Genomic DNA, 27,357 nt, shown 5'->3' on the forward strand with positions numbered 1-27,357 from the left:
GTAAACTTAATTTATAAGCTTTTGCATAGCAAAGGAAACCATAAACAAAATGAAAAAAAAAAAAAACCGTCAGAAAGGGAGAAAACATTCGCAAATGAAGCAACCAACAAGGGATTAATCTCCAAAATACACAAACAGCTCATAAAACTCAATAACGAACAACCAACCAACCCAATCAAAAAATGGGCAGAAGATCTAAATGCACATTTCTCCAAAGAAGACATACAGATGGCCAAAAGGCACAGGAAAAGATGCTCAACATCACTAATTATTAGAGAAATGCAAATCAAAACTACAATGAGGTACCACCTCACACCATTCAGAATGGCCATCATCAAAAAGTCTACAAATAATAAATGCTGGAGAGGGTGTGGAGAAAAGGGAACCCTCCTGCACTGTTGGTGGGAATGTAAATTGGTGCAGCCACTATGGAGAACAGTACGGAGGTTCCTTAAAAAACTAAAAATAGAGTTACCATATGACCCAGCCATCCCAGTCCTGGGCATATACCCAGAGAAAACCGAAATTCGAAAAGACACACGCACCCCAGTGTTCATAGCAGCACTATTTACAATAGCAAGGACATGGGAGCAACCTAAATGCCCATCGACAGATGAATGGATAAAGAAGATGTGGTACATATACATGATGAAATATTGCTTAGCGATAAAAAAGAACGAAATAATGCCATTTGCAGCAAAATGGATGGACCCAGAGATGGTCATACTGAGTGAAGTCAGTCAGAGAATGACAAATATCATATATCGCTTATATGTGGAATCTTAAAAAATGGTAAAAATATAGTCACAGAAGTAGAAAACAAACGTATGGTTACCGGGGGGAAAGCAGGGGAAGCATAAATTGGGAGATTGGGATTGACATATTTACACTACTATATATAAAATAGATAACTAATAAGGACCTACTGTATAGCACAGGGAACTCTACTCAGTACTCTGTAATGACCTATATGTGAAAAGAATCTAAAAAGACTGGATATATGTATAACTGATTCACTTTGCTGTACAGCAAAAAGTAACACAATATTATAAGTCAACTATACTCCAGTAAAATTTTCTTAAAAAAAGATGTGGGAAGTATACATAGCAGAATATTATTCACCATAAAAAGAAGGAAACCTTGCCTTTGGAGACAACATGGATGGACCTTGAGGGCATTATGCTAAGTGAGACAAGCCAGACACAGAAGGACAAATATAAATACTGTATGATCTCACTTATGCGTTGAATCTAAAAAAGCTGAACTCGTAGAATCAGAGAGTAGAATGGTGGTTCCCAGAGACTGGGTAGGTAGGGAGTAGGTGGAAATGCTGTTTAGTGATACAAACTTACAAACAGAAGAAGCATAAATTCTGGAGAGCTAATGCACAGCAGAGAGATTACAGTCAACAATAGTGTATTATATACTTCAAAATTCCTAAGAGACTAGACCTTAAACCTTCTGACTATTAAAAAAAATAATAATAATTATGTAATAGGACAGAGGCATTAGCTAAAGCCATGGTGGTGATCGTAAAGCAATATACAAATGTGTCAAATTAACCCACTGGACACCTTAAATGTACACAATGTTATATATGTAAATTATATCTCAATAAAAATCAATCAAAAGGTAAAAAATTGTATACTTTAAACTCGTTAAAATTTGCAATTATAGGTTATGTTTTTTTGCCACAATAAAAACTTGGAAAGATACAAAAAAATACACATCACAGAGAATAGAGTGCTGAGGCATGAGAAATGTAATTTATGTGAATTCATGCAATAAATCATCAACAAACCTGAATTTGAACATATTTTGTCCTGACATTGATACATGTGATATTTTACTACACAGACAGGCAAATAATGACATAAGCATATCTTTCTTAAACTATCTTTTAACAGGTACTGGCATAGAGAGCAATAAATATCCCTCTGGGAGAAAAAAAGTACAATTAGAAAAAAGTTAGCATGAAAAATATTCCTCTTGGAGAACAAGAAAATTAGCATGGTAGATTGGAAAGGTCATACAGTTTTAAAGCAGGAAATCTGAATTCTAATGGTATCTTTGGTAATTCATTTGTCTCTCCTGACCCTCATTGCCTTTATTTATCAAAGAGGGATTATTTAATGCCTAAGACAGAAGGATCCACACATATTGCCCATTTATTTAGTGTTGGATACTTTCATAATATATATAGTAAAGATTTTTTTTCTAAAGCTGTGGGAACCTGCTTTAACTTCGTGACCATAATTGGATTAAATATATGTGAAAACTGTTATGAAATTTAAAACTGCAATCAAATATTACTTCTATCATTTAATTTGGGAGAAGGTAAGAAATGATGGGCTTTTCTTAATCTTAAATGAATGTGGATACAACATTTTTCTATGCTAACAGTTTTAACCCTTTTAGTCACGTTTCAGTAAAAAGTTATACTTTCAAGTTTGTTTTTCTCAAGGCATTGAATCCCCTCACCCTGGAGATGTACAGGCATAGGCTGATGAATAATTTGGTGGAACGCTGGAAAAATGGTTGAACTAGGAGGAAGATGCTTAGATTAGACTAACTGTTCTTCCAAACCCAGAAGTAATCTGATTTTCTAAGTATCCACGTTCTTATTGAAATAGATTTCAAATATGGTTCAACAGTTCGCGGACATTGTCTTTCCAAAGTATATAAGTAAATCTCTTGAGAGCCAAAAAGAAAATAATAATAATGTGAATAAAATTGGGAGAAAGATTGAGAGATTTGTACACAGAGGGATATTAATCCTTTTATTAAAAACTTTCAAGTTAAGGAAGACATTCCTCGTGGTTCCCAATATTATAGTCAATTTTATTTTTAAAAGAGACTACGCTTGCTTTTTCTTAACTGGGTTTTGTTTTTTTGTTTTGTTATTTATTTTTGGCTGCGTTGGGTCTTTGTTGCTGCACACGGGCTTTCTCTACTTGCGGCGAGCGGGTTTCTCGTTGCGGTGGCTTCTCTTGTTGCGGAGCACGGGTTCTAGGCACGCGGGCTTCAGTAGTTGTGGCACGCAGGCTCAGTAGTTGTGGCTCGCAGGCTCAGCAGTTGTGGCTCGCAGGCTTAGCAGTTCCGCGGCACGTGGGATCTTCCAGGACCAGGGATCGAACCCATGTCCCCTCCGTTGGCAGGCAGATTCTTAACCACTGTGCCACCAGGGAAGTCCTGTTTGGTTTTCTTTTCCCCCAATTTTTTACAAGTTATTTTTTATGAGTTATTTTCGATATACTAGTGTCTTGGTTTTCATTTGCTTCCCATCACCTGTGCTCCCTGGAAAGCACGTGGTGTTCAAATCCTGACAATTCTCCATCAGCAACTGACACTTGGTCTTAAGCCTGTGTCACCTCTATTTCATCACCACACTCAAAGGACAGTGCCTAGTCGAATCTTTTTGAACTCATCCAAAAACATGTACTTGTAAAGAATGGAAAAAAAGTCCCAGCAACGCAGCTCGAAGCAGCTGATGTGGAAAATATATTTATTAAAGAAAACAACTGGAAAATCCCTGAAGCTGTATCGCTCTTACTACCCCGTCTAACACAGCCCGGTCTTTCACATCGTTTGGGGAAGGGACAGACCCCCCACTGCCTAAAAATATTTTGCCACTCTAGCCTGTTAAAAATAGTTCAATAAAGAGGGTCCAGTAAATTTTAAAACTTTGCATTTAACGGCCTCTAGGAAGATCCTGGGTATTTGGAACTCTATCCAAGCAGATGTGATTTTACTTTTCAATGCTAAGCTGAAGTATCGGGACACTGCATTAATTTTCTTGGACGTGCATTCTCATGTATTGAAAGCTACCCACCTTGATGGCCTACCGGACCTGGCATTCCACCTAGACAGCACTGACATCCTGGGGATTACAGTGAAGTCAAGGCAACGCCGGGATGCTCTTAAAACAAGGCAGTTAGGTTTCTGTTCGCATCTCCTTGGGTTCAACTGTCCTATAGCCATTACATGCTAAGAGGTCAAAGTCTACACATCGTCATTGACTAAGTGAACCAGAATGGGGAAGATCTCATGGATTTTTGACTCCAAGCCTGCAAAGTGAGGAACTGAGGAACGTTCTAGATAAAATATAACTCTGCTCCAAGAAAGGTAGACCCTGGAATGTGGAGAGCTTATCTCTATATTCTAACTTGTGCTAAGACCATAACCATGTCCTGATAACCAGATCCACATCTGAGCACAGAATTGAGATCTTTTTCATTTCCAGTTGCGTGATAACACATGTAGACATGTAATCATGAAGCCAGCTGCAGTTCCATCCAATTTAAAGGACTGAGTGTTATAAATAATGGTGTGATGTTCTCCTCTGAATAGGATTTTTATCAAAAATATGTTGTAGATTCTCAGACATTTCAGGATCAAACTTTGTACAAAAGGCTATTGACTTAATGCAAATAAAAGTCCTTGTGAAATGAAATCCAATGGAATTATGCGTAAATCATGAATAAGTTCATCAGAGAGAAATTCTCAAGTGTTTTTCTGTTATATGTTTTAATGAGAATTCCTCTTTTATCTCGCGGCTTATTCTCATAAACAGGAAAAATAATCTTACACTTAAAGCTATGCAGTAAGTAGTACACTTTGAAATATTCTTAAATTCCACTTTAATTAAAAGGGGACTCCTGAGATTGAGTTTTTATTTACTGTGAAACCACTGGAACACTTTCTCTTGATGACCCTCTCAATATACATGTCTCTTCATTCAGCACATTTGCACTGATTTTCAAATTTTATTTTTAACATGTTCATTTTATGGAGGCTCTAAGCATTTTGTACTGTGAAAGCATACTTAACGGTTCTTAAGGCTGCTCCCAATGCCATGTAAAAATGGGAAAAAACATAGACACTGACAGTTCCCTAGGAGATCATAAAGCCTAGATTTAATATTAGAAGATGAAATTCCCTTTTAATAGTTGCCCTAATCTATATTTCTAATTTATGAGAAATAATTTCTCCCAGTTAATTGGCACCATGATCTCTAAATAAACTATAAAACAAATTTGCTAGGCTCAGATGGCTGAAGAAAGACCACACATACAAACTATTATGTATAAGATAAATAAGATACAAAGATACAATGTAGAACACAGGGAATATAGCCAATAATTTACAATAACTTTAAATGGATTATAATCTATAAAATATGCTATACACCCGAAACTGTTATAATATAATATATAGAGTTATAATAATCAACTCTAATTTTTAAAAAGCCCATAAAATCACAACTGACTTTTCCAGTTTGAGATGCTATCAGATATCCAAAGAGACACGACAATGTTTAACCTTTTGGAAAGCAATGTGGATTTTCAGGAAGCTCTGAATTGAAGACAGAAGTCTGGGAGTGGCTTTTAGAAAAGGGAGTTGAATGCATGGCATTAGAAAAGAATATTGGGGGGGGCAGGCAAGAGAAGACAAACGTCATGATTCAGAAGGAGCTGGAGCTACCCCAAAGCTTGAGAAGGAGAAAGAAGGGAGCACGGAAGCAAGAGGGTTCAATTACAAAGAAATCGGGTAAATACACAATGAAAATAGGCTTGCACATGTGTTCATTACAGTCTCTTAAGAGGACGAAGTCCAGGAGAAAAGGGAAACAACAGAAAAAGTGAGGACAGACGTCGCTCCCAGATATCAGAAGCCTCACAAAGAATTATTCCTAACAAGGAGGTGTGCAAAATACAGGACTGAAACGAGGAAGAATGGCAGATGGTGGAGAAGGAGGTGAGGGCAGAGTGAATGTCACCTGAAATTTCTGTAGATTTGGGAAGTTTGGTGTTGTCATTGTTTGCCGTTGCTATGACTGTTGATCTTGTGAGGAAAATGGAAGATACTACGTGGAGATATTGATAAACGGAGAAGGACAGAAGCAAACCAAGGAGCATAGACTAAAAGAGAAAGAACTCAGGGAATAGAAAGTCACACCAAGGAGAGAGCCCTCCTGCACTGTTGGTGGGAACGTACGTCAGTGCAGCCACTATGGAGAACAGTATGGAGGTTCCTCAGAAAACTAAAAATAGAGCTACCATATGACCCAGCAATCCCACTCCTGGGCGTATACCCAGACAAAACTATCATTCAAAAAGATACATGCACCCCAATGTTCACTGCAGCACTATTCACAATAGCCAAGGCATGGAAACAACCTAGGTGTCCATCAGTAGATGAATGGATACAGAAGATGTGGTACATATATACAATGGAGTATTACTCAGCCATGAAAAAGAATGAGATAATGTCATTTGCAGCAACATGGATGGACCTAGAGATGATCATAGTGAGTGAAGTAAGTCAGAGAAATACAAATACCGTATGATATCATTTATATGTGGAATCTAAAAATGATATAAATGAACTTATTTACAAAACAGCAGCAGACTTATAGGCAAAGAGAACAGACTCGTGGTTGTAAAGGGGAAGGGGGTGGGGGAGGGAAGGATTATGAGTTTGGGGTTAGCAGATGCAAACTAGTATATATAGGATGGATCAACAAGGTCCTACTGTCTACCAGAGGGAACTATATTCAATACCCTGTGATAAACCATAATGGAAAAGAATATGAAAAAGAATGTACAAATATGTATAACTGAATCACTTTGCTGTACAGCAGAAATTAACACAACATTGTAAATCAACTATAGTTGAATAAAATAAATTAAAAAACATCACATGAAGGAAAAAGCAAAGCTCATTTGATCCAATGGCTTTTATCAAATCATTTGTAGTAGAGTGTATTTTTTCTTTTTACCCTGAGGTCAAATGAAAAATTTTAAATGTAGTGAAAGCCACATGGCGTTCTCACTCTAAGTGTCTGCCAAATGAGCCCTTTTGTCGAGCAGAGAGGTTCAACCTAAGTACTTGATTCTGATACGATTAACTGAGGAGGCCTTCATTAATTTATGAGTCTTTAATACTTCAGTCTTTAAGTCAATGCAGAAATACAAATTACATCCTAGGAAATTATCTGGCAATTACATTGAATCGTATAACATATTATGACCAGAGAGTTTGCAGTAGGAGACAGCTATATGCATATGGACCCAATCTCTCTTGTTAATCCAGGAATCTCCTGCAGTTTATTTTTCACTGGGGCAAGGAAAACAACAGTTGTGGCTGGATTGAAAGAATCTGTCAGTTTAATGTATACGAGACATTGTAACTGAAGGCAAAATTTTAGGGAGAATATTTAAGCTTAAACTCTAATATTACAGTTTAGTAACAAAGCTTCTTTTATGAAGAAATAATTCAACCAGTAGTGTCTTATTTTGTAAACTACGTAAGGTTGATCCATTATTTTAAGTTATGCATTAAAATAGATTTTGTTGATAAAATCCAGATTTAAAGTAAATGAAATGATAAAATGTAAATGAAAATAAAACCATAGATGATTTCATTGACATCTTTATATATCAATGGTTATTTTTTTTTAATTTATTTATTTTTATTTAGTTTGGGCCACATTGGGTCTTCGTTGCTGCACGTGGGCTTTCTCTAGTTGCGGCGAGCGGGCTTCTCATTGCAGTGGCTTCTCTTGTTGTGGAGCACGGGCTCTAGGTAGGCGGGCTTCAGCAGTTGCAGCACGTGGGCTCAGTAGTTGTGGCGCACGGGCTTAGTTGCTGTACAGCATGCGGGATCTTCCCCGACCAGGGCTCAAACCCGTGTCCCCTGCATTGGCAGGCGGATTCTTAAACACTGCGCCACCAGGGAAGTCCCACAAGTGGTTATTCTACATACTCATGCTTGTATAAGGTCAGTATGACCTGCACAAGTAACTTCTATCCTTTTATATTGGAAGCGTTCATCACCACCTGGATTATTCCTGGTTTAGTTTATACATGAAAACAAAAATAAGAGGATAATTATAAGAGAACCCTGTAAATTAACCTCGAATAGTTCTCTTTTTATTTAAGATACGTTTTCTCATTTCTTTGTGTCACTCTAGAAATCCTTGATTCAAACTTCTCTTCATCAAAGTTATGGCAATGCTTCCTTAAATTGTTTGGGTGACGTGGAGTTGGCAGAGACTCAAGGCTTCTTCAGTCTTTGGAATCTCAGGGAGAAGGTGGACCAGTATTTTGTTCCCTGATGCTTTTAAGCTTAGAATCATGGGTTTTGAGGATTGTTTAACCTACGCTTAAAATCTTAGTGTAGTGATTACCGGCTTTGGGACTTCCTCAACGTTTCCAGGTTACAACAAGTTCAGACAATGTTAGAGAACGTTAAATGCAGTATATTTGTAAGGCAGCTGACAGAGAAGCCTCAATCTGCATTAAGTATGCACCTTCCTTGTTCACACAGAGCCCTGGATAGAGATTAACTTGCTGTACTTGGTCTGGGGTGTTTTCAGCATTAGAGCAAAAGCATTCTCCCTAAAACCAATCTCATCTCCCCCATAGTCAAGTCTTCACAGGTATCAAAATCAAACTTATGCTTACCAAAGGGGAAACGTGGGGGAAGTGATAAATTGGGAGACTGGGACTGACACATACACAGTACTGTATATAAAATAGATAACCAACAAGGACCTACTGTAGAGCACAGGGAACTCTACTCAGTACTCTGACAACCTAGATGGGAAAAGAATCTAAAAAAGAGTGGATACATGTGTATGTATAACTGATTCGCTTTGCTGTACACCTGAAACTAACACAACATTGCAAATCAAAAATACTGCAATAAAAATTTTTTAAACAAAGACAGAATCTTCAGAAAAATGATACTGTAATACATAAGAACAAATCTGACTCCATTTTGGATCTGTTTTTAACTTTAACCTTTGTTTTCTATTGCAGGGGTTCCCAACCCCCAGGTCGCCGACGGTTACTGGTCCGCAGCCCGTTGGGAACCAGCCTCTTAGGGGCAGGGCCACACAGCAGGAGGCGAGTGGCGGGCAAGCGAGCGAAGCTTCAAGCTTCATCTGCCACTCGCCATCGCTCGCATGACTGCTTGAACCGTCACCCCAACTCCGGTCTGTGGAAAAACTGTCTTCCATGAAACCAGTCCCTGGTGCCAAAAAAGGTTGGGGACCGCTGGTCTATTGCTTTAGCTTCAAGTTAAAAATGTTGCCTAGAGCCTGAAATATACAGGAGAGCCCATTCTCAAGGCTCTGACCTTTAAGGGTATAACACTTTTCAACTCCTATAGAGAGAAAAAGTTGCAGAACAGAGAATAACATTTGTCTTGTTGGAGGTTTACAGGACCATCAAGACCTGACCTACCTGGACAGATGCAAGAACAAAGGATTCCAACACAAAGACGTCTGCAAGACCCAACCACACCCCTGCCCCTTTTTAGTATAAAAGCAGCCTGAATTCTGACTTGGGCAAGATGGGTCTCTGGGACATTAGCCTGCCATCTTCTCAGTCTGCTGGCTTTCCAAATAAAGTTGCTATTCCTTGCCCCAGGACCTCATCTCCCCATTTATTGGCCAGTCCTGTGGCAAGCAGTACAAGCTTAGACTTGATAACAATGCCTCCTTCCTTTCATGGTTAGGAATGTTCAGTCCTCTAGTTGTCTAATTTGTACATTTGACATAGAGATTTTTCTGGTAAAAGATGATAATTCTATACTCTGAGTCTATATAGTATATGTAATTCTGATTCCTCAGAGTAAGTGGTCAACATGCGCTTTCTAGGTGGGGTGGCCTGCCTCTCCGAGGTCAGTGAATTTGAGGTCAGACCTCTGCTCTACAGAGTAAAAATAAACTTTCCACATCTCAGTTTCCTGCAGGTTACCTTCCTTACTCCCTCTGAACATAGTTTATCACAAACATACGCTGTCAGAGGTGGTCGGATGTCCAAAGATAGAAAACCTTCAGGAAGAAACATATTCGGATCCCTTATTACTGTTCCAAGCTCTGTGTATTTTTCATGCCTGATGCATTTTGAATGTCATGGAATGGAGGCGTGGAAGATGGTAGACAAATGTGTCTCATACTTGAAAGATACAGACATCACGTTTGGTGGTTCCCAGTGGAAAACTGGCCCTAATTTTAGGAAGCTGATTATGCTGGTTTGCAAACATCTTTATACCTATTTCTATTATTATTCTTTGTGTTGGCACTAATCCATCTGCCCAGACTTGCCCAGTAAACTTTGTACCCAGAGAGCAGCTGGGAATTCATCTTACACTTAATGAAGCGGGATTTTTTATATTTGCTATGCTTTGAATTCTAGAGAACCAAATCTGTAGATTTCTGCTAACATAGACACAGATGGCTTTGAGGTGGTTCTTACCATGTTTGTTGGATTTAAAAGTAGTAGCATTTTACTGAGAAATAGAAATAATTACCATGAAGCACTATGTACGTTTATCCAACAAAAAAGCCATCTCCTTTATAAGGCTATTGGAAAACGAGAAACACACAGGCATGCATGAAACGCCCTCCTTTTGCATTACTGCTGCATATACATCAAAATGCCGGGTCAATATACAGCATTGGGTATTTCCCATCTCCCGTGACCACCTTTCCCTACCTCAGCAGACTAGTACTTCCATAGGGGCATGGTTTGGTGTTCTAAAAAATAATTGCGAAAAAAGTTTTGAAACCAGCATGATTATATACTGTGACATTTTTAGATACAGCATAAAATTTTATAAAATATTTATGTAAAATGTTTATGAACTGTCTATATTTAGAAAAAAAATTTTATAGGATGAGCTTCAATATCAAATTCATTAAAAGTCCACAGCAAAGCAAGTACTGAATGAAGAAAAACACAACATAATTGTAAATGGAGGAGCCGATATTATATCATGAAAGCAAGAAACCTGATGCTCCCAGTAGAAGATAGAGAGAGTAATTACTTGATTAAACTCTTACAGAGAAAATAGGAGGAATGTCTTCAAATGTTCAGAACGAATAAATTGCCTATGGTCACAAATTTAAATCAGTTAGTGTCCATAGCGCATTTATTTTTAGGATGTGATGAATACTACATTGTATTTTGATGTAGAATACGATTTATTTTAAATGCTCAATAAATTGAAATTATCAAACCATTTATGTAAAATATATACATCATTGATCAACAACTATTCATACAGATTTCATATCTGCAATGTATTGGATTTGACATGTATGAAAATTGAAATAGGCAAGTATGATGATTCAAACTGTCCCACATTTGTGATCAGAAACATTTACTCAAAATGCAGATCAAAAGTAGCCATTTTCAAGTTTGTGCATGTTGGGAATAAAATGTTTCTCTCAAAGGAAGGTCACATGATAAGAAATAAAAGAAAACCAGTAGATAGAAATCCATACGTATTTTACTTAGTGACAAATTCAGCATAAATACCTCTATATTCTTCATACTGAAAAATGTGTTATTTCCTAGTTTCTGGTAAAAAGTAAAGCCATAATAATTTGGTTTAAAATAATTTTCCAACACAGTTTTCTATTTCTTCCTCACTGCACTTAAAAACTTAACAGTTGAGAGCTCTGGAGTGGGCGTGGAGAAAAGGGAACCCTCCTACACTGTTGGTGGGAATGTAAACTGATACAGCCACTATGGAGAACAGTATGGAAGTTCCTCAGAAAACTAAAAATAGTACTACCATTTGACCCAGCAATCCCACTCCTGGGCATATATCCAGACAAAACCATAATTCAAAAAGATACACACACCCCAATGTTCACAGCAGCACTATTTACAATAGCCAGGACATGGAAGCAACCTAAATGTCCATCAGTAGATGAATGGATAAAGAAGATGTGGTACATATATACAGTGGAATATTACTCAGTCATAAAAGAGTGAAATAATGCCTTTTGCAGCAACGTGGATAGACCTAGAGATCATCATATTAAGTGAAGTCAGACAGAAATATGAATACCATATATCACTTATATATAGACTCTAAAATATGACACAGATGAACTTACCTACAAAACAGAAACAGAGTCACAGACAGAGAACTGACTTGTGGTTGCCAAGGGGGAGGGGGTGGGGGAAGGATGGATTGGGAGTTTGGGGTTAGCAGATGCAAACTAGTATATATAGAAGGGATAAACAACAAGGTCCTACTGTATAGCACAGGGAACTATATTCAATATCCTGTGATAAACCATAATGGAAAAAGAATGTGGGTGTGTGTGTACACACACACACACACACAGACACAGTACATATGTGTGTATGTATAATGGAATCACTCCGCTGCACAGCATAAATTGACACAACACTGTAAATCAGCTATACTTCAATTAAATAATTTTTTAAAAAATCTTAAATTCCACCCCATCAAAATAGAACAAAGCTGTTCAAAGCTACCTTTTGGGGGGAAAAGAAAACTCTTACTAACCAAAAAAAAAAAAAAAAAACCCAAACAAACAAAAACAATAGTTATGGTGGGAATAAAATATCACTTAATTGACTTTACTTTCTGTGGAGATAAAAACAAAAACTTCTTTGTTATGTTGGAGGAGCTCAAGACCCCAAGCTGATAAGGAGCAAGTTCACTATTTTGCGCACTTGTTCCAGAATTTTTAATATTTTGACATCATTTTATTCCATATATAAAAACTACAAATGGAAGACATTAATTAGCCCCAAGTCTTCAGAGCTAGGAATCAAAAGGGTTCTCTGATTTCAGTTTGGTTATCTTTCAAGTATTTCATTGTTACTCCGTAATGAAGCATGAACTTCTTGAACTTCTAATTTAAAAGCAAAAATAAATTAAAGGGCTATCCTTGCACACATACATAAGCAAGCATGAGAAAACATGAATGCTGTTTTATGTGCTTCCAGCAAGCCTTCAGGGGGACAGCTTCAGCTTTAAAAAATGATCATAAGAAAAATTTTAGGAAAGTAATAAAGTTACATATCTTCCCATCCAAAAATATACTAGAAGTAAAAATGCCTTCAAAATTGCATTGTTGAATATCAGAGCAAAATGACTAGACTTTCCATGAAGAAGGACATGGTAACATAAATCACTCAGGATGTAGTATTCAGCCAAAAAGTTACAACGCTGTAATATGAAAATCTCAAAAGGCGAAAGCTCTAACAGAAAAGCTTGTCTCTCATTTTCCAGGTCATGCAGGGACCCAGGCTACTAGTAACTTTGTTATTTTCAACTACAGAGTTATGATTGGGGTCCAGCAGCCCCTCCCAGCTGGCCGCCTAATACAGGCGTACACCTTGGAGACACAGTAAAGCCAAACTTACAACAAAGAGAGTTACAGGAATGTTTTGCTTTCCTAGCCCATGTTAACAGTTATGTATACACTAGACTGTCGTCTGTCAAGTGTGCAATAACATTAAGCCTAAAGACAATGCATATACCTTAACTAAAAAATACTTTCTTAATGAAAAATTCAAACCATCCTCAGAGCCTTCACAGCGAGTCGTGACCTGAGCCATAACCTTTCTGCAAGATAATATCACAGATCACTGATCACAGATCACCATCACAGATACACAAATAATGAAAAGGTCTGAGATGTGAGAATTACCAACCTATGACCCAAAGTGAGACCCAAAGTGAGCAAATGCCTTTGGAAAAATGGTGCCAGTACACTTGCTCAATTAGAGTTGCCCCAAACCTTGAATTTGAGGGAAAAAAAGAAAAAAAGAAGAAAAAAAAAGCAGTATCTGCGAAGCACAATAAAGAGAAGGACAAGGAAGTTAGGTGTGCTAGGGAAGAAGAAATGGTTTTGGTAGGACGTGGGCCGTTCTTTGCCACAGAAGGGACAACCTGGATAGAAGTACTGAATGCAGAAACGTTCTTTGGGGTACCTTCCATTTTCTTTTTGGTATTCAAGTGTAATAAGATTATCATAGCACTTCGGCAAATTATGTTTTTTTTTAAAAACTAGAATCACACTATAAAAGACCTGTAAGGACGTACTGGTTTGTCCCTGGTTTGTGCTGTTTGCATATCTGCCTAGCACAACCTACCTCACCATTGGAACAGTGGCTTTGGAAGCTCTTTTTACATTTACAAATACCTACATGGAACATCATGGTAATATTTTCCCTTTAAAATAGTATTCAGATTAGAAGGAGTCTGATTTTTATTTTTTTTTGCCAAGCTGCGTGGCTTGTGGGACCTTAATTCCCCGACCAGGGATTGAACCTGGGCCCTCGGCAATGTGAGCACAGAGGCCTAACTGCTAGACCGCCAGGGAATTCCAAGAATGAATCTGATATTAACCCATTCTGTAGGATTTGATTACACAAAAGTTTGGCTTCATTTTACAAATAATTTACAAAATAATTACAAAATGATTTCCAATACTGAGATTTTACTATTGTGGATTATTTTGTTTGACTGTACAGAGTCCAATTAAACCACTGCACTGGGTTTCCTTTGTCATACCAATAATAGTACTAAAAGCTCTTTACCAAGTTGCTTAATAGTGCAGTCTCTTTCTGTTCAAGTATATTTAAATGTCATTACTCTGACGTATTACTGCCAAGTACTACGAAGTCTTATAAACCAACCACAATACGTTTCATAAAAATAAATAATTCAAGTCATTTCTGGTTTCTGTTTTTTCAAAGCGTTCTTTCAAAACAATATATGATCTTTAAAGGGTAAGTAAAAGTAAATTGAGGTCCCCTGAAGATTGGGACATGCTTTCTTTTTAAGTGGGATTATGTTTCCCTCTTGGTGGTTTATAACAAAATTTACTTCTTTGAAGCCCCATCTATTTATGTCAAAACGACTGTTCTTGCACAAGACAGACTGTGAACATCTGAATAAAAGCCAAGAGTTCAAATCAGTCTCCTTTAAAGGTATGATGGGCTTTCTTTCCCCGGTTGTACAGGAACATCTCACAATGACACAATCTTTGAGGATTCTTCTCTTTTATAATTAAATTGCCCTGAAGAAAGTTCCTAGTCCTCCTCTTCATCTTTTCCTAATTTCTTAGCAATTCTAGCACAAGCACACATCTGATAATAAAGAATACTTCAAACAGCACAGCAAACATTAAAACTGCTTGAAGAATTAAAAGTTCAACACTCATAGTATTAACTATGTTTTCACATACCACGCTTTCTCCGTGACAGCATTTTTGTCTTGGGCGGCACCATCTAAATGCTTTAAAGGAGATCAACCCTTTCCCAGGGCTATTCCCAGGTGAGCTTGCTCCTGTGACCCGGATTCTTAGTTTCTCATAAAACCTTTCAAAGATGCTTTATCCAGGACTTCCCTGGTGGCACAGTGGTTAAGAATCTGCCTGCCAATGCAGGGGACACAGGTTCAAGTCCTGGTCCGGGAAGATCCCACATGCCACGGAGCAACTAAGCCCGTGCACCACAACTACTGAGCCTGCGCTCTAGAGCCCGCGAGCCACAACTACTGAGCCCACGTGCCACAACTACTGAAGCCCGCGCGCGCCTAGAGCCGGCGCTCCGCAACAAGAGAAGCCACCGCAGTGAGAAGCCCGCACACCGCAACAAAGACCCAACGCAGCCAAAAATAAATAAATGTAATTAATTTAAAAAAAAAAAGATGCTCTATCCACAATGAGTGTTTATGGAGACAGATAGATGGGTAGAGAGATCCACTCAGTCCTAGGAGGGAATCACCAGACATCATTTCATGACTTTCTCTCCTGGACTTTTCTCTGTGTATCTGTCTGAGTGGGGACCTTCCCCCCAATGGAATGATTACCCTGGTCCAAACACAGAGGCCAACACATCTTGTTTTTTGCTCCTACCCTCTTAGTTGAAGTAGGCTTATTTTGAAGTCGGGCTATTTTTATGAGGATACAGAGGCAAACACGGATGAAGGAAGTTGCCCAGGATCACAGGGTTGGTACATAGCCTGAGGGAGACTTGAACACTGCAGTGAGAAGTTTGAGTCTGTCCCCACCGTACTATACGACCATCGTGTGAATATATAACACTCTGCTATGTTATCACAGTAACTTTTATACGTCTTTCCAGTCCTGAGAGACCTCCCTTAGTCTCCCCTAAAAGGATTCACAATGTCCCAAAGGATATAAGTAGATCATAATTTAATTAGTTAATTATCCTTACTTAGCAGACTTTTAATTATGCTTTTGGAAAACACATCTCCAAATCTTTATTCTACCATTTCACTCTGTTCATAATGCCCTTTTTTCCCCATGATAAAGGTTTAATTTTTATGTATTCCAACCTGATATTCAAATGGATTTTGCTAGTTGATACTCTGCAAAATCGAATTTGTTTTTAAAAAACTTAAAATTTATTGTGATTTTTTTAATATATTAAATAGATGACAGAGAGATGGACAAAGATAATGATAGACACAGACAGATGATAAACAGATGATAGATAATAGATATAAAGATACATAATAGACATAGATAGATGAAAGATAATATCGATAATGGATAGAAATAGATGATCGATAACTAGATACAGACATTTATGTAATCTAGTATTTACTTTTATAGATAGATGATACATGATGGGTAGATACACAGATACAGATAGATAATAGACAGATGATAAGTAGATACAGATAGATGATGGATAACAGATGTCAATAGATAACAGATAGATGATGGATAACAGACAGATGATAAGTAGATACAGATAGATGATGGATAACAGATGTCAATAGATAACAGATGTCAATAGATAACAGATAGATAGAAAGATAATGGATATAGATGTTTAAGTCATCTAGTATTTACTTTTGTGTACGCAGTGGAGTTAAGATCCAAGCACCTATTTCCTCAGAATATACCGGTCTGTTCCTTCGAACCCTCTAATTTCACAATTATTTGAAACCCTACATTTATTCCACCTCCAGCTGCCCTGCAGCCTCTTGTTAAGACTCTCTCTCATACTTCTTAAGCCCCCCTTTTCTTTCACACACACAGATCACTCATTATCCCCACTGGTGCAATAGCAGATGCAGGTGGATGGACAGACGCTTGGCAGGATGTGTTTCTCCACGTCCTCTCCTCCAAAAGGGGCGGAGACACTAAATCCAAGTATGCTCTCTAGCTCAGGGGTCAAAGAGGAAAACAGGCGTGTGGCCAGAGCAAGAGAGAGAAAGCATGCCCTTCCCAGGGCACAGAAGCTCTGGACCACGCAGAGGCTGAAAGCAGCCTTTCTGGGAGAAGAACAACTAGTAAGAAAGAACATCCATTGCATAAGGAAGAGCTGGTACATATATACAATGGAATACTACTCAGCCCTAAAAAAGGATGAAATAATGCCATTTGCAGCTACATGGATGGACCTAGAGATGATCATACTAAGTGAAGTAAGTCAGACAGAGAAGCACAAACACCATATGATATCACTTATAAGTGGAATCTAAACTATGACACAAATGAACTTATTTATAAAACAGAAACAGACTCACAGACATAGAGAACAGACCGGTGGTGGGACAGAGGGAGTGGGGGAGGGAAGGGCTGGGAGGTTGGGGTTAGCAGAGGGAAACTATAATACCTAGAATGGATAAACAACAAGGTCCTACTGTAGAGCACAGGGAACTATATTCAATATCCTGTGATAAACCATCATGGAAAAGAATATTAAACAATATTGTATATGTATGTATAACTAAATCCCTTTGCTGTACAGCAGAAGTTAACACAGCATTGTAAATCAACTCTACCTCAATTAAGAAAATAAAAAAATAAAAAAATACAAAGAACATCCATCAAGGCTAGCCTATGACTGTGCAATCTCCATCTCTAGACTCTCCAGCCCTAGAAACTGTGTACCCATCGGTTTTCAAGAATTTAAAAAGCAGCGATCTTCCAATAATTAGACGGTCCCACTCTTGCTTCGGAGCTTCCAAAGAAGCAGAGGGGAGACCAGAACTCTTGGCAGAGTCCAGGATTTATCACTTTTAGAATAAAGATCTACTGGCTGACAACACACAATCTTGAAGAACAGACAACCCAACCTGTGGACTCTCCCGGCCATGGCCCCATCCAGCCTCCTGCAATTTATCACCCTCCTGGACAGAGGCGAACCCAACCCATGAGCACTAGAGGAAAGAAACATGGAAACAAGAGAGAGGATTTTCATGTCTAGTTTATACGAGAATGTAGGTATTTTTTCAGTCTTCTTTTAAATTCATTTATCTTTCATAATCAATCTCACTTTCTATCCCTTCAATTTTCTTCAATCTCACTGGTGCTACATATTTGTACATATTTACATAATTGGGACATAAAATGCTTTGTACCAGATTTTTTCACTTAAAAAATTATATCATGCTTCAATTAAAAAACAGAAAGAAAAAGAAAAAAAAAATCACATCATGCAACATTCTTTTGATTTATTTATAATTGGGCATTTAGATTATCTTTAGCAGCTCAAAAATTCAAAATGCTGTGAACCCTCTCCTGTAATAACTTGCCTCTTGGACACATTTCTAAGGATAAAGTCCTAGGACCGGAGTTAGAGTCTATGGAAACAACCATTTTGAGTCCCTTGTTATTTATTGTGAATTTCTCTCAAAAACAGGGTGGCAAATACGGTAACTGACATTATTATTTAACTTAAAATGTATTTTAAGACTAGCGAGCATGTGACGGTATAAGAAAGCTGATGAAGTTATTCAAAATGTAAAGTTTGACCTGAACTCCTTAGTTTGAGGGTAATTAACAAAAATCTGGGGACCTAGCCCACCTTCTCACCTTAGGTGTGAATGTCTTTGCAAAAGTTGTTCAAATTCTGTCTGCAACTTAATTTCTTGATAAATGATCAAATTTCTTTGTTGTTTGTTTTATATATTTTGGGTTATATAAAAATTATATGTTTTACTTACAGTGAGGACACAATACAATTTACAATTTTTCTTCCTGTAGCAGTGATCTATCTGTCTCCTGTGAAATATCCTCTGCCTCACACTCATTTTGTTACACATTTTTTATCTCCTCTCAATCCAATTCAATCCCAGAGACAAATCCCTTCATCAGTTAAAAAGCTGGCTACATATGATTCTACTCATTTCCTTTATGTACGTACACAGATCTACAGACAACACGTTCATTTTTGTTTTAATATACACAGAATTTTGACAGTCGATTTTATGTGTGACCTTGGCTAGGCTATGGTGCCCAGGCATTTGGTCAAACAGTCGTCCAGATGTTGCTCTAAAGGTATTTTGTAGACGTAGCTCACATCTATATTCAGCTGACTTTAAGGAAGATGACCCTTGATCATGTGCAAGGGCACCATCCGACCTCTGAAGGCCTTAAGAGCAAAAAAAACTGAGAAAGCCTGGAGAAAGAGGAATTCTGCCTCTAGCCGGTAACACAGAAATTCTGCCCGAGTTTCCAGCCTGCTGGTCGCCCTTCAAGTTTCACATTTGCCTGTCCAGACGATCAAGCGAGCAATTCCTTAAAATAAATCTCTTGGTTGGTTCTGGAAAACCTTAATCCAGAAATGATTCCATGCTTATTATTCATGCTATTTTTGCACCTAATATATGTTGTGCCATGATTACACATCACCACAGAATGATTTATGCCTTTCCTTTTAAGGGACACATACAATTTCTCTGCGTTAGGTATACCAGATGCCTACTTATTCATTTATCTCAATGGATATTTTGACTGTGCTTCAAATTCCCTTTATGACACAAGACACCGAAGGGACTTATTCACGAGCCACGTGCTCTTCTCAACAATTTTATAGGGACTTCCCTGGCGGTCCAGTGGTTGGGACTTCGCCTTCCAATGCAGGGGATGCGGGTTCGATCCCTAGTCGGGGAGCTAAGATTTCACATGCCTCGGGGCCAAAAAACCAAAACAGAAGCAATATTGTAACAAATTCAATAAAGACTTAAAAAAATGGACCACATCAAAAAACAAACAAAAAAAACCTTGAACAATTTTATAGGCAGCAGTAACGAAAAGGAAGCTCTTGGAGAAAGACCAGCATAACCTACCTTCACTTCAAAATACAATTTAAAAAAATACAACACACACACACAGACACTTGTAACCACAACATCTATGAAAAGCTCCAGATGTTGACACTGTCTCAATTTCTGTATCAACAGGCATGTCCAACTGGACGTGTTCCAAAACAGAACTTTTGGTTCTCACCCTACAAAACTGCCTGCCTCCCGTTCCCCCATTTTTACCATTTCTGCAAATGATCCCACTGTGTTGTCTAAGCCACAGTGAAAGGGTCACGATGGAGTCCTCTTTTCCCGGACCCTGTGCATCTCATCCATCAAGCCAGTACCTTCGACCCTACTTCCAAAATGAAACGCACACCCCGCCCCCGCCCTATGTTGCACCTCCGTCCCGTGACCAGCCTTCCTGCTGTTCTCTCTGCTTCCACTGGCGTGTAACTCACCCCCTCGGCAGCAGCCAAGGAGACACTCCTGAAGCATACATCTGACGGAGCCACTCCCTTATTCCAACTGGGTCCATCACTGTTCATGGAACTCAGAATCGAACCCAAGCATTTGCCAAAGACAACGAAACCTCATTTGCTTGGGTCCCTCTATTTGTACAGCTTTTTCACTTGCTCATAATACTGCAGCCATGTGGCTCAGCCTTCAGACGCAGCCAGCCCTGTGTTTGCTGCCGGGTATAGGCCTTGACTGTTCCTGAAGCTTCGTGGGCCGTTATCCCAATCTGCCCATCATCAGCTTCTCCGTTTCCCCATCTGCACGTAAACAGAACCTTGCCTGACCGTGTGATTCTACAGGCGCGATGTGAAGCAGACACTGACACCTGTCCTAAGGCAAACTGAACCCGTGAAAAGCTTGAGACGATTTCTCTTTTCAGATAACGCCACGCAAAGATTTTTTTAAGAGCAGCCTGGAACATGAGTTTATGAGGACAATTTCCTGCTCGTCCTGATTTACGTAGGCAAGTGCCAAGCAGAAACCGTCAAGTGCTGATAAGATGCTTATAGGCCCACGCTTATCAGAAGAGACAAACACCATTGGCTGTTTATACAAAGAAAAAAGGGGAAAATGGACTACTTTCAACCTCTTTGGTGATAATTGGTCTCTTCCGCTTCCAAATCTTGAGTTAGGGAATGAAAATTGCATGCCATGTCTCCCTCTGAGAGGTTGAGGCTGTACATCTTTGCATATTATGGTAAGATTTACGTGGACTCCAAATTTCATGCCCGTGGTTGAATCTATGAAATCTATGACCTTGTCTCTGGAAACCATCACCTTTTGAAATAAGAGAGCGATGATATATAAAACTTTCCTCTTTCAAGGAATGTTTAATCTCTGGATTCAGGCAATTTAATGTATAAAGATTGAGCACCTAATGGTAAGGCAGGTTAGGCTCTAGCCCTGGGTATATTCATATCTAAATAAGATGAAGTTCTTAACACCAGGACACTTGTGATCTACTGAAGAGGTGAGGGGTTGTACCATTAACTGTCTACAGCAGAGGTTGTACCAGGGGCAGTTTTGCTCCCCCAGGCCAGGAGCATTTGGCAATGTCTGTCACAACTGAGGGTGCTACTGGTTTCGGGGGAAGAGACCAGGGGCGCTGCGAAACATCTGGAGTGTACCCATTCCCCACCACAGCAAAGAATCATCCAGCCTCGCTTTCCCGGTAAGGAGCCTGAGTGAGACAACCTGTAAAAACTGGTTCACTATTCACTTCACCCGGAAAACCCTACAAAATCATGCGAAGCAAGAGGTTCAAATCTCTGTGTTCACTTTAAGAACACACGTGAAACTGCCCAGGCCAATAAGGGTAGGAATATCCGAAAGCCACCGAGTATCTAAAGGATGTCACTTTACAGAAGCAATGGGAGCCATTTCATCGTTACAATGATGGAGTTGGGAGGTGTGTCTGGTGGGGCTGGATGCAGGGTCGGTGGCGCAAAAAGAGTGCTGAGTCTTTACTGCACATGCTCACAAATACAGAGTGTAATGCTGAACTTAAGGTCTTAGATGTAGATTCTCTGGTCAATGAACACATCCAGGTGAACAAATCCCCCGCGATATGGCTCAGGACTTACAGAGCTCATGGTCAGATCAACCCATGCGTGAGCTCTCCCTGACACACTGAGATGACCCTTACTGAAAAAGAAGAGATTGTCTCTAAACCAGAAGAGGAAAGGGAAGAAAAAGATATCCCAGAAGAAACTGAAGAAACAAAAACTTATGGCCCTGGGAATAAATGCTGCAAAATAAATAAATAAATACAAATAAAAGAAAAAGCAGGAAAAAAAAAAAGATTATCCAGCCTCAAATGCCAATAGTGTTGTAGCTCAGAAACCCTGCTTTACACCTGAAGGAAAATAATACATGTGCAAAATAGACATATAAACACCTTAGGGCTATGAGCATCTACAGAGAGGAACAAAGATTTTGGGAAATTCCGGAAGACAGGGACGGTGGATGCATAGACAGGAAATCCAATTGTAGTTGTATCTTACCTTCGTGTCCTTGAAAGAGTAGTTTGCATTTTATGAAAAGACCAGTATTGAATGCAAAGAAAACTGGAGTCAGATACCTGATGCCATTCACGGATGGGCTTACCTTGGTGGGAGCAACTGGCCAAAGGTACACGTTGAGGCATCATGGCGGATGGACACCAACCTACTCCCGGTGTTGACAGGTGGGCAGAGCTTTGCGGCCAATGGGAAGCTACGGAAGTAAGGAGAACATTGCGTGAGCATCTTGCAACCAACACCCACCAGCAAGCAACCAACAAAGCTCGGTCGTATTCCAGCTTTTCCCTAGGCAAAAAATTCTACTTTTAAGGACAGGTGTCGAGTTAGGACATTGTTAATATGACAACCATCTAATAGTGCTTTAAACTGAATTAAACCTGAACTAGGGGTAGTGAAATCTTTCAAGCTTTGTGCCTTGTCAAAGCTGGAGTGCAGTCCAGTGGTTAAACCTCGAATAACCAGGTCTTTATGTTTCACTTTTCCCTAACATGGGTCGAATATCCCTTTTGAACAAACATGGTTGAGTCTATGTAGATTTCCTTCCTTCAACTGGTGTATAAATTTAGAATTGCTGATATATATGACTCAAAAGCCAAGGCTCTTCAAAGTAAGCAGGTACATTTGAGAGACAAATGTCATGTGATATCACTTATATGTGGAAACTTTAAAAATGATACAAATAAACTTATTTACAAAACAAATAGATTCACAGACGGAGAAAATAAACTTATGGTTACCACAAGGGGAAGGCAGGGGAGGGATAAATTAGGAGCTTGGGATGAACACACCCACACACTACTATATATAAGATAGATCACCAACAAGGACCCACTGTGTAGCACAGGGAACTATACTCAATATCTTGTAATAACCTATAATGGAAAAGAATCTTCAGTGTGTGTGTGTATATATATCTACCTATCTATATAGATACATCTACATCTATATATGTACATATATAGATATCTGAATCACTTTGCTGTATATCTGAAAGTAACACAACATTGTAAATCAACTATATTTCAATAAAAATTTTTTTAACAAAGAAATTAACCAAAGCAAAAAGATCATAAAGTTACCCAAGATCATAAGAAAAGGAAATCATACGACAAAGATCAAGGGATATTCCTCATTCCCAGGCTTGGGCCCTTGCATCAGAAGGGTCTGGAATGGATGGGAGCAGACATGGCTATCACCATCTATGAAATCATCATTCTTTGCCCCAAATCCGATTGCAACAACGCTTTCCTTTCAAAAGCAATGCTATATAGAAAACGAATGCTTTAAGGCTTTGTCATGGGCATAGCCTATACTCAGCAGACAGTAGATTCTCAGTGGCTTAGAACAGGTGGGGTCCGAACAAATTAAACAAAAGCCAATCTGTCCCCTCGTCAAATCTTAGGTTGTGTGTACAACACACTGTGCTTAGCTTCTTCTGTACATTTATATATAAAACATAGAATCTATTTTGTTTAATTAGCTACTATGCGTAAGTGATCCTGTGCCTAATGTTTTGAAGACTGCGGTGAAGAGCTTCATAAAACTGTAAGTTAATCATTGTCTCCTAGACGTGCCTGCTTTTAAGACTTGTTCCCTAGCCTCCGACGAGTGTAGAAGTGACTGTATGAGAAAGTAGAGCTTCTCACTTAGTGATTAAAAGTAGGAGCTGCTTCTCCTTGCTACTTTCAGCTCTAAATCCCCAATGCTAAGTGGTGAGACATACACTATATATGTCTTTATGTCTTTATATTAGACATATGTCTAATGTCTTTCTGTTGCTGTATTTGCAAAAAAGAATTCTAGATTTTCATAATTTCATAGGATGCTGCTTGATGATTACAACTCAATGTACATAATGAAATCATATTGCTGTGTGTCTTACACACCCAAGAGTAGGGGTGGAGAAGCAGTCATGCCTGCTTTAAATAGGTGCTTGTCACGTGGCCTCCCACTTGGAGAATCAGATTCTCTTGGGATTCACAAGCACAGTAGATCTGCTTTTTATTACGCCTGAGAAATCTTTCCATTAGACATGAGGAATCTTCCTACTTACCTGCGACTTCTACATTATGAGTAAACAAACATACTGTGTATGCTCAAACCCACTGTACTGAATATAAACCATGGACTCGTTTATTAAAAAGAAATTGTAATGTGTGGGTATCTCACCCGTTCCACAGGCCCCTGAGCATACAACTGAAAGGCTCACACAATGGAAGACAGCTGCAGACAGATCAAGGGATGAGGTCAATCTATTTCTTTCCCAATTACTGAAGAATTATTGAAATACATCAGCCCCTGTGACTGACGGGGATATTACTGCTCTGTTTGGGATGCTTTGCTTCTGTTTTCCTACTGACTATCTTTGGTACTGGCTTATCCTTCCTATAGGGTCTACGTACCTGTGGCTTTGATGAAACCAACCCCATGGGATAACAGTAGTGAGCTTTATTCTGTCGCTCAGAAAAACAATTTTAGTCTTTGCTGTAGAGAGGGAAATCCAGGGGGAAGGCTAATGCAAACTCATTACTACATCAAGAGGAAAAAGACATTTCAGATCTTCTAAGTATGGCCCAACAGCACCATTTCTTGACTCAAAAGAACTGCCTTTACTGTATCATTGTTGATTTGTTATATATTTCTGATTTATTTTGAAATCTAAAAGCAATCTTAAAACTGCAGATTGTAAGCCCTTTGATGCTTAGTCATCATCCTTGTTTGAAGCAAACAAGTGAGCAATGTTGATAGAGAACAAGAACTATGGGGGTAGCTTTCTGGACGAGAGGTATTTGTGTAGGAATAGCTTTAAAAAATTCTACCTAGGGTTTGATGAATATGAGGTATTTGTTGGAGAACAGCTGGATCCACGTCTGAAAGCACAGACACATACTGGTGCTATAGATTATGTTATACAAGACACTCAAAGTTTACAGTTCCTTTTCTTGAGACGGCAGTCATTATCCTTTAGCATAGAAGCTAAGGAAGAGTTTTATTCCAGGTGAGACCCTTATAAGATGTTCATATTCCATACAATATTAAAAGATGGCATCATATCCTTCTTGCCAAGTCTTTATTTAAATCCTAATCCTTTAAGTGCTAAATATTTTTTATAGAATTGAAGAATAATTGTCAATGTAGGTGTGTGAATTTTTCTCCTGGTGCTTTATACAGCAGTGTTTTAATTTTTCAACTCCAAGAGCCAGGACTCCATAGATGGGCAAGCCCGTTTTCTCTGGAGATGGGTGTTTAAACTCTTTTATCCCAAGGGATATCGCACCCGGTGAGGAATCTGTAAGAAAGTATTTCCATGTTGTACAGAATCATGGTCTCTAATACAGTTCGTGTGTGTGTGTGTGTGTGTGTGTGTGTGTGTGTGTGTGTGTGTGTGTGTGTGTGTGTTCGTATACCCTTGGAGAAAGGGTATTTAATGGTGCTGTTCGGGATTTGTTCTTGAAACCACTGCTGACCTATTACCCTTAGATTAACTGTCATTTAATTACATCCTAGACTTATTGGTACAAAGAACAAAGGCTCTGTAAGACCCCACAGAGGACCCATTTCTCACGACAATAGTTGAACAAGCGTCCAATGTTGGTGTAGAAAAGGAACTGGATATTTAAGGAGGGTTGACACAGTGTAAAAAGAAGGCATTTGAAAATATTTAAGAAGAACTTGAGACAAGTGAGACAATCCATAAAGACAGGAATTATGCTGCAGCCCACGAATTTCATAGGAAACGTGGGTGTCTAAAACAAAAGAGACACAATGAGACCAAACTATGAGATATCTCAATTGTCCACGAGTCTGTGCAGTGGAGAAATCAAGACGGTTCTGTATGTATGTGAAGAAATGATCATCGGCCAATGCGATCATCCATCAGCATTCTGGATGGATTGTGTGTAGGGGGGTGGGCGGACACTAAAGTATTTGGTGCCATAGAATTTAGGAGCCCATGGGTGCAGGCAGACTGGCCAAGGGTCATTCTCAATTCCTTTACAAAGAACTCACGTGTGAAACAAAGGAGCTTCTGGATCCCTTGGGGTTGGTGTTAAGGGAGCCAGGGCTTCTTAAGAGGAAACCACCTTTGAGACATAAAAACTTTAGAAGAGAAGATATTCCTCATTTCTGGACCATCCCAGCCCCGGGTGCCCTTGTGTTGATAGAAACACCGCCAGGGGAGGGAGGACTGAGATTAAATGCTGACCACCTTCACCTGGGGACAATGCCGTGTCTGTTATTCAAATCCAATAAGATGCTGCTCCTATTATTCCTGATTTATATGTTTTCCTATCTTTTGGGATTGTCTTGCTGTTTGTTTCTGTTCTATATACATCTATCTAATATCTATCCTCACTCTAGATATATACCATCTATCCTATCTATTATCCAACTGTCAGCCATTTTTCTATCATCTCTCATTTTTATTCTCTTTTACTGAATTACCAAGAATGTGTCTTCCTTTCTTCCATCCATCCATCCTACCTTCCATCCATCCTTCCACTTTCTTGCAGTCTTCTCCCCTACACTCACCCCATCTTCCGTAAGATAAGAATGTTTATCAATACCTACAATTGGCCACATTTCTCAGATTCAATGATCAGGGCATATTCTCCATTGAGAGAGAAAGAAATAAAACGAGCAAAGATGACAAAAGAATAAGAGAAGGAAGACAAAGAAATGAGAGGGAGGTGGGAAAGAGAAAGGAGGGGGAAAATGCAGTCCATGAACCACAGAGGGACAAGGCTTCATTTCTTGCTATTTTCTTTGTTATTTCTTTTATCTTAACTATCAGTCCCTATGATGATCTTTAACTTATGTTACGCTCCAGGACTATAAAAGGTGATTGCTGGTATTTTTCCCTGAGCCTTGTGAAATAGGAAATACAAAAGATGGTTTACCTGCAGGTCCTATGACACCCATTTTCCATGCAAATTGGAGATGTTTGTAAACTAGAAAATGTGTG

The 27,357-nt window shown here is 38.9% G+C and overlaps 1 long non-coding RNA gene across 2 annotated transcripts in view; it reads right to left on the reverse strand.

The window, feature by feature from the left end:
* The window catches only part of LOC309652483, a 307,390-nt gene that overhangs the window by 213,728 nt on the left and 66,305 nt on the right, over nt 1-27,357 (reverse strand). Inside the window, exon 2 of one of the 2 annotated variants that reach the window (XR_014258747.1) lies at nt 22,480-22,587. This is a non-coding gene — a long non-coding RNA (uncharacterized lncRNA). Of the gene's footprint in view, nt 1-22,479; nt 22,694-27,357 lie in introns of those variants that run through there. The other variant, XR_014258748.1, reaches the window with a different exon arrangement.

The sequence above is a fragment of the Balaenoptera physalus genome, assembly GCF_965194825.1.
Source record: "Balaenoptera physalus genome assembly, chromosome: X".
NCBI classification, from domain to species: domain Eukaryota; kingdom Metazoa; phylum Chordata; class Mammalia; order Artiodactyla; family Balaenopteridae; genus Balaenoptera; species Balaenoptera physalus.